The 15,755-nt window shown below is 45.9% G+C and overlaps 1 long non-coding RNA gene across 1 annotated transcript; it reads right to left on the bottom strand.

Annotated features, from left to right (window-relative positions):
• Positions 1–2,603: 2,603 nt before the first annotated feature.
• LOC102569958 (uncharacterized) lies at positions 2,604–11,403 on the bottom strand. Its single transcript, XR_002092845.1, has 3 exons — positions 11,258–11,403; positions 5,409–5,509; positions 2,604–5,123 (listed from the first exon to the last, which is right to left on the bottom strand). It is a non-coding gene; the product is annotated as an uncharacterized LOC102569958 (long non-coding RNA).
• Between the last annotated feature and the right edge of the window lie 4,352 nt (positions 11,404–15,755).

The following is a 15,755-nucleotide window of genomic DNA, read 5'->3' on the forward strand; positions in this document are numbered from 1 at the left end:
TGCCTCAGTATGAGTTTATTTCTTATTGTAGTTTTCTTATATGTTCTAAATTTGCATTTCTGTAGCAATATTGGGGATCTGTGGATAAAAATTGCTATTTTTATTATCAGAGGTGCAGTGAGCTGGTTCAGCACCAGGGACAGGACTGGGGGGTATGTTGACCACTGTAGAGGGAGGGGGAAGTCTTACCTGCTTAGGTTCTCTGCACACTGAAGGCAGCTACTGCTGCTGTAGCAGGGTCAGCTCTGGTGGCAGTAGCTATGTGGTGCAGGCTCCCTGGGAGTTGCACCTGGTGCTATGCTCATTTCCCCCAAGACCAGATATGCAATTGGACACAGGGCTCTGCTTGCTATGGCAGACTCCCTATGGGTCAGGGAGCACCATTACACTCGCCCCACTCACTCCCACTGCCCAGATATACAGAGCTGCCCCTGCCACAACAAAGACTCCTGGGGGAGATATTCTGGTGCCTCCTCATAGTTATCACCTGGGGTTTGTGCCCCACTTGCCCCCCGTACTTATGCTACTGAGTATTATTCCAGTTGTATAGATGGGGGAAACTGCAACAGTACATGGAAGAAAATCAGTTGCTTATCTGGAAATTAAGTCTGACTTTCTGATTCCCACACCGGTCAGTTAATTATTACATGACTTATTTGTAGACAAGTAATGCTTAGAAGGCCTCAACTGAGACTGGAGTACATGCACATAAATAAAGTGTAGTTTGTGCTTTGAAGGACTTACATAACAAAAAGCAGGAAAAGGGAAATACCATTCATCTCCATCTTAGATGAGGGAAATGGAAGCAGAAAGAGATTAAATTACTTGTCTAATGTAGCACATCTGCCAAACAAGAAATTAAATTATTTCTTATTCTAGCTCTCTAGATCATACGTGTGCACCAAATTTTCTTCATGCCTGAGGCACTATTTAAAATGATCAAAGATACTTCATTCCAATAGTACTACTAGTGTACTGAAGTCACAGTTGTGCAGGATGAATTATTTTTAAAACACAGGCCTGGAGTGAGTTAAGGTGTGTCAAGGAAGTTTTCTAGAAAGCTCTGCTTAGCGGCCACTTTTATTTAATAGAGATTTCAGGAAGTGTCATTGACAAAAGTCTCTGGAGTTTTCATATGAGCTGTGATTTCTTAATTCTCACACAACAGACCTGAAAATTAGTTAAAAAGAAACTGTGTCACTTCTTTCTTGGCAATAGCCCTCCCATTCCATACACACTACTAGACAGACTACTAACAGATTACTAGAGTATGAAAAGAACTTGTCTCATAACAAAAATCTATAGAATAAAATCAAGGTGTTTAATGAAACAGCATTTCCCCACTTTGAATTTTAAAGCTATGAACATTTATCCTGTCCCATACCACCATTCTTCCCAAAGCCACAGAGCCATACAGAAAACTGAAATAGCATTTTTACTGTATTAGATGACACATTAACTAAAGTTACCTCCTTTGTATTCCTACCCCAGTTCACATTTAGAAATTTTTGTGAAAGAAATTAAAAAATGTATTTACTCAGATTTGTATCATGATGAAGAAAGTTGTACATTAAGTGTGTATTCTCAGCCTGATACTAAAAATATCACCTGTACTGGTGTCTATGTTAGCAGAGAACCAACTTCCACAATTTATAATCCAAATATAAAATTGAAAAGTACTTAAGTATTTCCATATGCAAGTGCCCAAGCTTTTTCTTTGCTACAAATATCTGCAGAGAACAGTGGCTCTCAGATAAAAAGCAAAGTTGGCACAGAGGAGCACTGCTATCTATAGCCAAACATGTAAATCCACTGTGCAGAGGCTTGAGCCAAGATGGTAACAAAGGCTGAAAGCTCACCTGGCCTTCTGCTGTACCTGGAATTCTTAAGTGTCCTCCAGCTTGCCTCAGATCCTGACTTTCCCATGGCTAGCTTTGTTCACTGTGACTTAGTTGCATATTGTTAACAAAGAGAACAGGCCCTATTGACAGTCATCATGCCCCTTTCTTGTTGAAAACACTGACTTTTGGCAAGTTGATTTTGACTTACCATATTGCTTCAGGACCCTTCTGAACCAATTTTGTAGTGGCCATAGCCAATTTTGTAGTGGCCACTGCCAGCAGACAGAAATAGCATTTTGGGGATTCTCCAAACAGCAGGTGTGGCTGGGTGCGGGTGACTTGTATCACAGAGATCTGACCCCTAACTAGATCAGGGCCAGATCCTATTCCAGTTATTAGGCACCTAAATCCATATACGTGCCCAAGTGCAATCCTATCCTACCCTACTTGAGTTCCTGAAAAACCATTAATGCAAAAGATTTGTGGGGCAGTGGTACACTTTTCCTCTTGACTCCTTTTTGTGAGTGTTTAGACTAAGATGACTATGTTTCAAAAGTAGATGTATTAATGAGTTTTTAGGGACTTGAACAGGGTGAGAGGCATGAAGTAGGTGGAACAGAGTATAGCCCTAACTGTGCTCAGTTCTGCTATGCAGAGTATTGAGGCTTGGCCTGGCCAGATTTGTGTCCCTACTAATAAGAAGCTCATTTATGCATGGTATTCCTTTGGTAGGTAAGATCTTGTACATGACTTCTGTATTTTTAGCTTATCCCACTTCAACATTTGTTTTTTCACCAGGCATAAGGAAAAAAAACAACTATTTGACATTATTATTTGTCTTACTATGACTATTTTGTTTATTTACATATGCAAATACAATTTTTAAAGAAAAACATTAAAGAAAAGGTGAAAACACAGTAATGAGATGCTCTTATTAATCTAAATTACAATGTACAGAAAACTGAGATACTACTCAACAGAAATTCTAGACTACACAGACAAATCAATCCATGTCCTTACACAACTGTGACTCATCCCATTACTCAGTTTCTTTGCTTTTCATTATGTTCTGTAGCTAAGCTATCTTAAATTTCTCTTGGCTGTTTCTAACAGGAGAATAATACACAATTCTTCTCTAAGCTCAGTATCCTCTACCAGTGGGTTTGTTTTGAACGCCATAAACAAATATATAGACTGTCAAGCAGAATAAAGGTAAAGGGGTTCCTGCATAAATTAACGTATTCTGATTCAAAAGATTGGCTCAGAAAGGTCAGCTTTGTTTGAGGAAACATTAAGGTTTGCACTGTATAAATCAGGCCTAACCAAAACCAATAACATAGATCTCATGTAGAGCTGGTCAGTCAGTCTGCTTCATTTACTTATTATTTATGTGAAATACTGGGCACTCTACAGAAAAAGAAATAGTCCCTGTCTTGAAGTATTTGCAGTCTTGGGAGCTGATCTCGCAACTGGCAGTGTACAGGCAGACTCTTATATCTGTATACCCCCACAGGATTCAACAGGACTCTGCGTAAGTGGAGCAGCTCACTTGCCTGCTGTCCATTGAATGACTAGAGCCAAAGATTAGCTATGACTGTTACATGAAAAGGGATGAATACAAGAGGGTAAAGAGAGCGAGGGTCACAACACTGAGACAGTGGGATGAAGTTTGCTTACTGGTTTGCTTACACATGGAGAGGTAGTTAGCCATGTTAGCTTGAAGTCAATCAGATGGTAGGGTTGGTATGTACCTTATAGACCAATTAAATAAGATATCTAGACTAGAGCATAAGCTTTTGTGAATTTGAGCTCAATTCATCAGATGATGTGAAAGGATAAGCAAAAAGCAACGTATAAAGTGGAGTGAGCATTTTGAATGCAAAAGGTGAGAAAGGAAGATGGAGAGGAAGGGTGTGGGAGAAAGGCAGTGCTAGGAGAGGCAAACAAGCAAAGAATCCATAGAAGCAGAGGGGCCACAAAAACTAATCCAGGTAATGGGATAAGAATCCATAGTCCATGTTTAGACCACACATAATCCAATCTGCGGACAATTTTTTTATGCTATTTCCCATTCAAATTGGTTTAAAAAATTTTGCTGCCTGAAAACAGTGATCCTGAGGTCAGTGATGGAATATTCTGCCACAGGCCTTCATGTCTTTCTGCAGCCAATGTCAAATCAGTGTTCATTCATTTTTACATGTAGAAATTTCTCCTTCTGTCTGATGTAGACAGCAGCAGTACACTGTATGCAGGTGATGGCATATATGGCATTGGTAGAGTTGCAGGTGAATTACCATGATTTTTTAGGAACTGGTTTAAAGAAACTGTCCAAGTAGAAATGTCAAGATTGAAGTGATGTAGTTCTTGCTGGAGCATATGTTATATTCCTTGTTATTTGATCCAGTGATTATGTGGTATGTATTAATGTGAAGGCATAGCTGGCATTTGGGTCCATTACAAGGCCTGGTGCCTTGGTGATGATGGGAGTTAGTTAGTCTGTGGCTTGATAGACATGGTTTGAAGTTGGGTGTACTGTCTGTAAGCTAGGATAGGTTTGTCCCCCATGGCTACCTTGAGAAAGTCATCATTTTCCAGGAAGCGTTAGATGTCATTAGTGATTAAGGTGTTCAAGCTTGGGGCTGTAGATGACAACCAAAGGTATTCTGTTGTCCTTGTCCCAGGGATTTTTTTTGTAGCAGGTTAGAGTGATGTCTGAGTTTGTCTTTGTTGATTTGAATAGATACAGTTCTGGAATTGTATTGTAATTGTAGGAATCCCTGCTCCAGATCCTTGAAGTGTACATCCTAATCAGTGGGATCAGAGCAGATCCGGTTGTAACATAGAGCTTAACTGTAAACGATGGATCTAACGGTGTCCTTAGGTTGAAAGCCAGGGACGTGAAGGTACCTTTGGTGGTTGGTTCGTTTCTGATACAACATGATGGCAGTATGTCCATTGCAAACCTTCACTGTAGTGTCTAAGAAATTAATTTGATGGGTTAAATATTCCAGAGTTAGTCTAAGGGAGGAGTGGATGTTGTTAAAGTCCTGGTGAGGTTTCTTTAGAGATTCCTTCCCATGTGTTCCTGTTATGAAGAAGTTGTTTTTCATAGTGTAGAAGCAAGTTTTCAGTCTCAAAATGGCACATTTTAAAGTTATTATAAATGCAAACAAAATATATGTTTGCAATCTTCATTCCCCCTTACCATTAGTTCGCACGTGGAAATGTGGTACAGAAGCTAAATGTGTTATCCTCACTTACAGTGGTAAGGATACAGTGGTCCTGTATAGAAATAAAAAACATGAAATAAGTGCTCTAACCCACAGAAATACCCAGGAACTGGAACAGTTTAATTATACAGCCTAGTATAGTAGGTACCAATTAAAGCATAGTATAGTAGGTCTCCATTAAAAGCTTCTCTAAAGTGCAAATTAAAACCTCCTAGGGAATTTTTATTGTAATAGTCATAGAAATAAAACATTAGAACAACTAATAGCCATAATACCCACCCAACAACTACCATGTACCTGTAGACTCCCTAGTCAAACAGCAGTAAATAAAAATTACCTTGATTTTTAGGAACTGGTTTAAAGAAACTGTCAAAGTAGAAATGCCAAGATTGAAGTGATGTAGTCCTCACTGGAGCATATGTTAATACAACCACTGATCTGTGTATATAGAAATCATACAGAGGCTTGTTAATAGCATGAACCAAAGTCGGCCTCAATAACAGGATGAGCGATAGACATTGGTGAACAGAAAGCAGACCATGCATGATATAAGTGGAAATACTTGGAAAGTTAGGAATATTCATTTTAGGACATCTCAGAAGGGCAATGTATGGAAAACAATGGATAAGATGTGTACAAGACACCAAAACAGAGAACAGAGTGAGCTGGTAAACAGGTCGTCCCTTCTGATGGGAAAGCTACAATGTCTGGTTAAAACTGGATGTGGGTGATGTCACCTAAAGATGTTTTAGCATTTGGCAAGCAGTAGGGTGTATATGCTATAGACATGAAATTGTTTTGATCGATGCATAATAAAGGGCTGGGAACCCTAGATACTTTGCACTGAGCTAGGGGCTGTGTTTTATACTGGAGCCGTGTTTGCAGATAACCTACTTAACACCATGTGTGAATGGGGCATGACAGTTAGTGCCTAGGCTTGTTCATGAGCAATAAACCCTCTGTTGCTAAGACCCAAAGTCTTTGGTTTCATTATTATAACTAACAAGGTTGTTATGAGTATTTGTAATATAATATCATGAGTGATATCCTGACAACATGCACACAGCTCATCCAAACTGAGAGAGCCTGTTCTGACCAGTACTACTTCACCCTTCACCGCACCTAACTGGCAATCAGCAGTAAGGAAAAAAGCAAGCGCACCATTTCCCTTTGATGTGTCCTTTCTACTGGAGGGTATTTTCTTTATAGATCCTATAACAGGGAGCCAGGGGGTCCCTGTTACTTTAAGGGGAAAAGCAGCAGCAGAGAGTTCCTCAGGTGGAGGGAAATACTGCCCTTAATGAACTGGCTGCAGGGGAGTAGGCAACCAGAGGCCAAAGACTACAAGCAGCTATTGCACGGGCAGGCAATTATTTCAGGTGGAGGGCTGCTTACCCAGTTTTGGCAGGCTGTTGAGGGCCATATGGGTAGCCCCACCACTTGATAGGTGCTCCGCCCCTTGACTGGTGCCCCGCCCCCTGGTCACCGTCTTGGGACCAATGTCCCAGTGTTTTGGGACCAATGATCCAGGGCCAGCACTGGTGGGGCCCAAAGCAGAGCACAGGCTGGCAGGGGTCTGTGGAGCCAGGCTGAGCTGCACCAGCAGGGAGAGGGGGGAGCTGGCCCCACTCCATAGAGCCCCTGCCAGCTGGGACCCCGCGCTCCTGCCACCCTGCTCTGTGTGTCCCACTGGCACTGGCCCTGGGACACTGGTGCGGTCCCTGTGTTCCTGCTGGCTCCCGCGCCCACTCACACCCAGTGCCCCCCAGCCCTGCAACACAGGTAGGGGGCAGTGCACAGCCCCAACCCCATGCTTGTTGGCAAGGAAGAAGCTGGTGCTGAGTGCAGGGAAAAGCAGCCCCTTGCCCGCCCCATGGCTAGCACTCCCTGCTGCAGGCACTCACAGCCCATGTGGGGCTGTCCTGAGCAGGCGCAGGCAGCCCCATGAAGGCTGCAAGCAGGTACAGCACAGGGTGCTGGCCATGGGGTGAGTGAGGGGCCGCTTTTCCGCATGCTCAGCACCAGCTTGTAACCCGCCCCGCTGCCAGCCTGGGCTTCAAGCTGGCTCTGGGCTTGCCCATCAGCAGTAGCAGCTCTGGCCCCCACTGCTTACCGTGCCGGGCAATGTTGGCTGCTACTGCCCACCTGGAGCTTGCGCACTGGGCAGTGCACAGGCGACAGTGGCAAACACTGCCCAGTGTGGCAAGTGGGGGGGCCGCAGCTGCTGTAACCACACACAGCACCGACAGGCAAGGACTGGAGCTGGTGTGGGGCCCAGGCTGGCTGCGGGGGGGGCCAGGTTACAAGGTGGTGCTGAGTGTAGTGGGGGTGGTGAAAGTGACCTCATGCCCACCCTGTGCCCAGTGCCCCATGCTGCAGCCACTTGCAGCCCACCTGGGGCTGCCTGTGCCTGCTCCAGACAGCCCCGCATGGGCTGCGAGTGGGTGCAACGCACCGGCCATGGGGCAGGCGAGGGGCCACTTTCCTCTGCATCGGGAAGGAGCCTGGGGAAAAGCTGAGCATGGGGAAAAGTGGTCCCTACCCTGCCCTATGGCTGCTGCTCCCTGCTGCAGCCACTCGCAGCCCATGGGGCTGTCTGGAGCAGGCACAAGCAGCCCCATGTGGGCTGCGAGTGGCTGCAGTGCGGGATGCCGGCCATGGAGCAGGCAAGGGGCCGCTTTCCCCCCACCCATGCTCAGCTTTTCCCCGGGCTCCTCCTCTGCCCTTTCCCCCACTTCCACCTTACTTGAGGTCCTGGCACCATTGGGGCAGCCATGTGATCCCAGGCCAGAAGCCCCTGCTAGGGCTTCCAGCTGCGGGGGCAGGGCCAGGCAGGCCCTGCTGTTGTGGTATCCCACCATGCTTCCCCTGGGTCCTACTGCCCTTGGTTCCTGTATTAATTTTCTAAATTTTTTAGGGGCCCCATGGGTTGGATAGAACGGCCTCATGGGCCAGATCTAGCCCATGGGCCATATTTTGCCCACCCCTGACCTATTGCAATGTTAGCCTCTCTGCAGTAAGACAATAGGGCAGAGCCCTGCTTGGGCAGCAAGAGCACTGCTAAAACAGTCAAAGCAGCAGTGGCAAGCTGCCCTGGCTCTAATTGTAAACCTCTGTGGGTGGCTGGAGAACCACCTGACCAGAAGGGGCAGGGCTTGGGAGGCATATAAACCCAGGGCCAGAGCCTGGGCAGGCAGCCTGGCCCTAGATACTACAGGGGGAAGAGTTCTGTAGCAAGACAGTTTTGGCTGAGCTAATGTCTGAGATCCTGTTCCACTTGGGAACTGAAACTAAGGGGCTGAGGCCTTGTACGGAGTAGGGACTCAGGATGAGGGGGATTTTGTTATACAACCAGTGGGCTTAGAATTTTGTTACAGCCAGGGGGATTATATTTTGGTTTGTGGTTTATGCTGGTGGACTGAATGTGTCTAGAGAGGGAGGAAGGAGATCACATAATGTCAGAAGGGCACATAGTGTTTTGATCTCTGCCAGGGGCTGGGCTTACAATGCAGGCATGTGGTATTGCCTTGGGGGTGAGGTACCCCATGTAAGTGATGACTAGTGACATCTGTGAGACATGGGGTTCAGAGCCCACTAAACTAGCCATTAAAGGAATTAGCGTGAGAGTGAAGACAGGCTGGGAGTGCCCTACCTGATGCTTGTGAGCAGGGTGGGGACCAGTGGGGTTTGGGAGGAATCTATAGACTAAGAGGAGACAGTCACTCTGGGACCCTGGGGGCAACCTCTCTTTTTTCCAATAAAATATTAACAGCACCTTGAGGTAGGCGAGGGAGCAAAAGCTCAGAGAACAAGTTGCGAGGTTACCAGAGCACAACACAGCCACCTCATGATGTGGTCCTGCTACAGACCCATTTATTAACTATTAAATACAGATGCCAGTGGATCAAGTTCCAAGTTGAATCAGGAACTCTACCAGGTTCAAGGGTCCCCCATCTTTGAAAAATGTGTCCTATCCTGAAGAAAAAAAATAAAGCTGTTATCCAAAAGCAGCTGAGGGGGTATCTGCTGGAGCACTTTCTAGAGGTCATCTTTGAGCATGTGAGGCACACTTCTGTTCCGGCTCTGTGTGCTTCAGAGGACAGAATCCTTAAGGGATAGAGACCAGGACCTCATTGTGCTGCTCTGCTCAGAACCATCCCTCTTCTCCTCCACTAGTGATGCTCCAGCATTCAAGATGCTTGCTTGCAGCCCTACCATGTCTGACAGGATGTTTCCTTGGCAAGACCTACCCTCCTCTCCATCTATCTCACCCAGAGACATGCCTACACACACAGATCTAGTACAGGGGTCTATCTGGCTCCAGCCTCAGCAGAGTGACATCTCTCTGTATTCTACAACAGCAGCTCTCTTTACACTGCTGTATGGTTACAAGCCATAAAACAGTCATTACCTCTATTTATTACAGGAAAGGGCATTTTTTCCCCAGGAGCACCTCTTTCTTTTGGTTCATGCTATTGGGTGTGTCGAGGAAACTGGTGGTTAATAAACCCATCCCTTAATGTCCTGTTTAATCTTGTGGCCAGGGGCAAAGAAGGCTGAAAATTCACATGGAGCTAAGAGTCATTCTGGGGACAAACAGACAGGCTCTGAAAGGGACAATTTGTACCTACTAGAGCTTGTTTCCTAGTCCTTACCACTGTTCACTTGCAGGAACTGCACCTGGCTTTGGCTGTCTCAGTTCCCAAGAAGCAACTGGCTGTAAAAATGTACACATCTGGGTTGGAGTTCCCATCTTGGTTCTTGCCTTCCTCCTCTTCTGAAATAGTGTTTTCTATAGGAGAGACCACTCATGATCCTCATTTCTTGGGTGTCCCATAGGTTCTCTTGCATCCTCCTCTCTCTCCCCCACTGGAACTGGAGGGGTCTGAAGGGACTAGAGCAGTGGTTCCCAAACTGCAGCTCATGACCCCAAATGGCACCACAACATCAGCAGATGGGGTCACGATAAATGTGCCCCCTGAGATTTCTGTGCCCACAGCAGGATGCAGGGCTGCAGCTGGGTGGACTAGCTCCAGGCAAGAGCTGCCTCTGTGGCCCAGCAGGTAGGACCCATTGTGGGAGGGAATGCCGCACCACCATGGCCACCAAGGTGAGGCATAGCAATGGTGGCAGTGCAGAGTTGTGTCCACGCTGCTGCCAGCAGGGGACGCCTCAGCTTAGCAGCTACGGTGGTGTGACATGGCATGGTGCTCCTGCCCTCCCATGTCAGGTCCTGCCCACTGGGCTGTGGAGCCCCTGGGGGGAGGGTAACAGGGCAGGGAGCCCAAGCCTACAGCGGAAAGCCTGCATCCTCCTCCCCAACATGGGCTCCACTCCAGCAGTGCTGCCCACAGGGGAGGGGACCAGGTGGGGTGGTAGAAGTCAGGATCTGCACTCTGCTCTGGACACAGCAGCCACTGGTTTCCATGGGTGGCAGCCAAGGCTTGGGTGTTGCTGATGGGGCCAGGGGACTATGGGCCCATGCTGAGGAAATGGGGTCATAAATGGGGTCACACTGAGGAAAAGTTTGGGAAGCACGGACTAAAGGCTGAGGAGCTGCAATTCCAGTTCCAGTGGCAAATGCCTTGGATCATAGGATCATACTGCTGCACAGGGGCCTCATCCCAGCAGGGCAGGGAACTGGGGGCTATAGCAGGGCCCCAGGAACACCCTAAGTACTGGAAATGGCTGGGGCACCAGGAACTACCCAAGTAGCAGGAGCTCCAACACTGTAGGTGGTACTGACACCGCTGTTCCTGGCATTCAGGGGTGGATGACAGAGGCAGTCTGGGGGACAGAGGGGTCTACCTGGCTCCAGCACTAGCAGGGTGACATCTCTCTGCACCTTATGACATACAAACCAGTGGTCCATAAGAATGCTTTCAGAAACAGCATTAGTGTAGTACCAATTTTCTCAGAACAAGCCATGTACTTTGGAATGAGAAAGTACTTGCAAATTACTATAAATTAGGGCAGATGAAAAGAACAGGGTAAAATTAGCGTTTACAAAGTGAGTATAAAAAAAGTGTTATATTTTGTTCATACTCACAATGGAGAAAGAAAATTAGGAAATTCAGGCAAAATACGTTTTAAAAACGGCTCCATCTGCATCCGTTACTAATATGGTTAGAAACTGATTCAGACTGATTTAGCTTTACATTAAAAAAAACAAAACAGTGTTCTTACCTGGGTTGACATCTACATAGCATCCTCTTTCTGAACTCTACTTATAAGTATTTGTGAGCATGGGCAGAACCAGGATTTTGAAGAAGGGAGCGCAGATGGTCTGGTGCGTTGTCCTATAACATAGCACATATTTTTCTCCAGGTAAAAAGAAGCTAGAAGAGTTCAGAAGGCACTAGGTAGATTTTAACAAGTCATGAATTCAGGTAATGCTCTCATTGCTGCCCGAACAGAAATGGTGCTGCCACTGCTGTGCAGTTCGTTTTAAACTTTGAGTGGAGCAGGAATCAAAGCGGGGTGCAAGTATACCAGTGCAACCCCCTGGATCCACCCTTGGTTGTGACAGGTTAAACTGTATTTAAAATAAGTTAGTTTCTAGTGGTCCTACATTATAACTCACAACCATGCATGTGGTTAACAGAGTGAAGGATTTTTTAAAAGCTGATTTTTTAAAAAAATTGTGACTCTAGTTATTTTTTCCTATCATTTATGCCACAGTGACTAAACATCATCCAATAACATTTTACGACTGCCAGAATTCAAGATGGATTTAAAGATCATTAATTTCCATCATAGAGCAAACATCAAGGCATTTTTGAGATTTTTTTTTTATCATGCAGAGATGATGTTAGAAACTTCTAGACTTGGCATGATAAAGCAGCCTTCTCTGTGACTTCTGAATGCTACAGTTGAATACACATGTAATTAGGCAAGTTCTCAAATTCCAGCATTTCACAGTGAAGGATAAAAATAGGAGAGGATTGACCTGTTTTTAATTGTCTTCTGTTCTTTGAGAAGTAGTTGAGATGCGTGCAGGCCTCTATCTGTCCCTACTCTTGGGGTTCATCGTTCATGGGTGGCCTGATGGCAATCAGTAGGATGGCTTTTCTGAGTAAAGTTACTAGTGTGACTGAGTTGCAGAATGGAGTCCATTGATTCAGAAACCTGTCTACATGCTTTAAAGATGCTTGCTACTTTTGGAGCACCACTGTGTAATGGGTTTTAAAACACTCCAGATTTGAAAATCCATCTTGTTAAAATGTTTTACTCCATTGACACAAAGCTATGGGGAGATGTGGACACGCCAGAGGGCAGGGAACAGCTGCAGGCAGACCTGGATAGGTTGGACAAGTGGGCAGAAAACAACAGAATGCAGTTCAACAAGGAGAAATGCAAGGTGCTGCACCTAGGAAGGAAAAATGTCCAGCACACCTACAGCCTAGGGAATGACCTGCTGGGTGGCACAGAGGTGGAAAGGGATCTTGGAGTCCTAGTGGACTCCAAGATGAACATGAGCCGGCAGCGTGACGAAGCCATCAAAAAAGCCAATGGCACTTTATCGTGCATCAGCAGATGCATGACGAATAGGTCCAAGGAGGTGATACTTCCCCTCTATCAGGCGCTGGTCAGACCGCAGTTGGATTACTGCGTGCAATTCTGGGCGCCACACTTCAAGAAGGATGCGGATAACCTGGAGAGGGTCCAGAGAAGGGCCACCCTACGAGGAGAGACTAGAGAAACTGGACCTTTTCAGCCTCCACAAGAGAAGGTTGAGAGGGGACCTTGTGGCTGCCTATGAGTTCATCACGGGGGCACAGAAGGGAATTGGTGAGTATTTATTCACCAAGGCACCCCCGGGGGTTACAAGAAACAATGGCCACAAGCTAGCAGAGAGCAGATTTAGATTGGACATTAGGAAGAACTTCTTCACAGTTCGAGTGGCCAAGGTCTGGAACGGGCTCCCAAGGGAGGTGGTGCTCTCCCCTACCCTGGGGGTTTTCAAGAGGAGGTTGGATGAGTATCTAGCTGGGGTCATCTAGACCCAGCACTCTTTCCTGCTTATGCAGGGGGTCGGACTCGATGATCTATTGAGGTCCCTTCCGACCCTAACATCTATGAATCGGTTTTGAAACACAAGCTCTTCCCCATAGAAATGTTTGTCTGAGAAAGTGATGCCTGGAACTTCATGAAGTTCACCTTGCTGTTGCCTTCCCTTGTTCCCTGGCTGGGATGACATTTAATTATTTCCTGAAGATACAGCTTGTAAATCCTACTGAGCTCTATGCTGCATTTCAGAGATCCAGCTTCTTTACCATTCTTCCTGCATTCCTACCCCCAGAAGCAGCACCTTTTAGAAAAGCCCAACTATGCTGCATTTATTATCAGTCTCAAAAAGGTTTTTTTTGTTGTTTTTTTTTATCATGGGTGAGTTTTAATCAGCAGTTATTTTATATTTCCATCTAGATCATTGATGAGAATGTCAAACATCATCAGGTCCAGTACCAGTCCTTGCAGAATCTCCCCATTGATGATGATTATTTTGAGATGTGTTGTTCAGCCAGTTCTTAATCAATGCAATACTGATCTTGCCCAAGTCTCATTTGTAAACAGTATTGTCATAGAGAGCTCAGTGAAATGCCTTACAAAATATCTCATTTTATTCTACCCTCACAGTTATCACTAATCAGCCAAACTGCTGATCTTCTCAAGGAATGAAATCAGATTTGTTGGACAAAACCCACTGTTCATGAAACGTTGATTGGCATTAATTATATCTGCATTCTTTTAATCACTATTTATTGAATCCCATATCAGTCTTCACATTATTTTTGTCCAGCCTTGCTGTGAGACTTACTGGTACATAATTATACAGATGACACTGCATTCCTTTTTTGAAAATTGATAGTACTGTAGTGGGCCAGTAGGGGGTGCTCCTGCACTGATCCACCCACCTCACTGTGCTGGAACACCTTCCAGGCTCCGACTGCCTCCCTGGGGGTGCCTCATGTCCGGCCGACCCCCTTTCTGGAGCACACCCGCTAGCCTGGGGGTAGAGCTGCCATCACCCAGGGACGGGCTTGATTCTGGCTCTGCATACCCTGGGAAACACAGGCCTAGTAGCCCTTGAGGGTACTTGACTCACTTCAAGAACCTGGGGTGCTTCCCTCAGTCAGAAGCACAAGTAGTGGTCTCCCTTAGTCAGCTAAACCAAGGGGATCCCAAGGCATAATCTAGACCCACTCCCAATAAGTCTCCCATGCTAGGTACAAAGGAGAACTTTATTGGTTACAAGGAGTAGGGTTGGAATAGGGTACAGAGTTGAGTAGTATCAGAGAAATCCCATAGAGCAAACAGGGTGGCTGGAGTAGCCTTTGATCACACATCTGAGTTTCTGCAAGCTATACATCTAGTGAGATATCAGGTAACTTACTCATAAGTATCATCCAGAGGCAGGTGGAGGTTCCCTCTGGAGGCAGGCAGCTCCTTGATCATGAGTTTTGAGAGAGAGCAAGTTCCAGATGGTCCAGATCCTCTCTCTCTGAGTTTTCATCATGGTTACTGCCCCTTGCTCCTGGGCAGTCCTTAACTTATATAGCCCTTATGACCTCATTTACCTGGCCCAATGGAGGCCAGCACCTGTTGGCGGTCAACCAGCTAATTTGAAATGCATCACTGGTTGTTGGGCAGACTGGCAATCTCCAGCCCACCAGGAAGCCCAAGCCTCTCACCCAGGTATGTGATGCCAGTCACGTAGGCAGAGGGAGCAGGTTTCCCCCCTCCCTCAGGAATGTATCCAGCTCAGATTACCTAAAGAGATAGGGTAAGGCGTGTACCCTCTGCAGGGCCTATACTAACCAAATTGTCACAGAGCAGAGTTTTTGGGGAGAAACAGAGGTGGCCTTCTGCCACAAGTATATTAACACTTTTCCAATGTTCTGGAATTTTCAAGTATTGCCATTTTATTAGAATGGAACAAGAATAGGCTAAAGATTTCCTTTGCCAGCTCTAGAGACTTTGGGAAAAAGTTACCTGGGTCTATCTAGATGCATGTTAACATTCTTCTTGCTCAGTAAGGAACTGAGAAGTATTCCTTTATTCTCATGTGATGTAAGCAGATCTTCTAGATATTACCAAAACCAGAAAAGTATTTGCTGTATGTATGTCCATAGTGCCTTTTCTGCATCATCAATTTTACCATCCCCCATCCAGTAAGGACCCTATAGTTTTGCTAGAATTTTTGTTCCTAATACTTTTTTTTAAAACTCCATCATGCTGTCCTTAGTCTTGACAGAAATGCCTTTAGATCCCCCTATCCATTTTCTATACTTTGTAACTTCTTTATATATAATTGTTTCTCCCATTTATTATGCAACTCTTCTGCTGGGCATTGGTTGGCAGCAAGAAGGGTCAGGTTCACATTTTGGGGTACACCATAGATTATACCACTGGCCCGAGAAATCTGGGAACACAAAATTTGCTGGGGCGTCCTGTATACCTACCCTTCAGCAATGGGCTGGAGAGGGGGTCTAACACCAGAGAGGCCTATAAGCTGCTCCTTGGGTTCACCATGCCATGAGGAGATGCTCGAGAGTGTGGTCCTTCTGCATTGCAAGGGGCTTTGTTGCTCCTGGAGAAATGGTAGAGTGCAGATCTTTGCTCCCAGGGAGAGGCTGTGTGTGTGTGGGGGGGGGGGGGGGGGAGGGGAGAAAACTGTGGCTCC

This window comes from Alligator mississippiensis, chromosome 3, assembly GCF_030867095.1.
Source record: "Alligator mississippiensis isolate rAllMis1 chromosome 3, rAllMis1, whole genome shotgun sequence".
Lineage (NCBI taxonomy): Eukaryota > Metazoa > Chordata > Crocodylia > Alligatoridae > Alligator > Alligator mississippiensis.